A 574-nucleotide genomic window follows, 5' to 3' on the forward strand; every position below is an offset into this window, starting at 1 on the left:
GAGAAAACTTAAGGTAAGAGCACTTAGGCTTAAAGTAATCCAGTGAAGTGTAGTGAAGGCATACACGCTCCACACACATGTGTGGTGACAGCCATACAAATGTGTAGCCACACACTCCACACACATGTGTGGTGACAGCCATACAGCTGTGTGGCCACACACTCCACACACATGTGTGGTGACAGCCATACAAATGTGTAGCCACACATTACTTACACATGTGTGGTGACAGCCATACAAATGTGTAGCCACACATTACTTACACAAGTATAGTGACATACAACCAACAAAAGCCTATACAAAATAAACACAAAACTCAGGCTGATAAGCCACACAATTTACAAGAGGGGACTCATTTGCCCTCAGATGCCCCAGCAATAAAGGCAAATAAATTAAGTAGAGGCAAATAAATTAAGTAGAGGCAAATAAATTAAGTAGAGGCAAATAAATTAAGTAGAGGCAAATAAATTAAGTAGAGGCAAATTAATTAATTAGAGGCAAATTAATTAATTAGAGGCAAATTAATTAAGTAGAGGCAAATAAATTAAGTAGAGGCAAATAAATTAAGTAGAGG

The sequence above is a fragment of the Hyalella azteca genome, unplaced genomic scaffold, assembly GCF_000764305.2.
Source record: "Hyalella azteca isolate HAZT.00-mixed unplaced genomic scaffold, Hazt_2.0.2 contig15086, whole genome shotgun sequence".
NCBI classification, from domain to species: Eukaryota; Metazoa; Arthropoda; class Malacostraca; order Amphipoda; family Hyalellidae; genus Hyalella; species Hyalella azteca.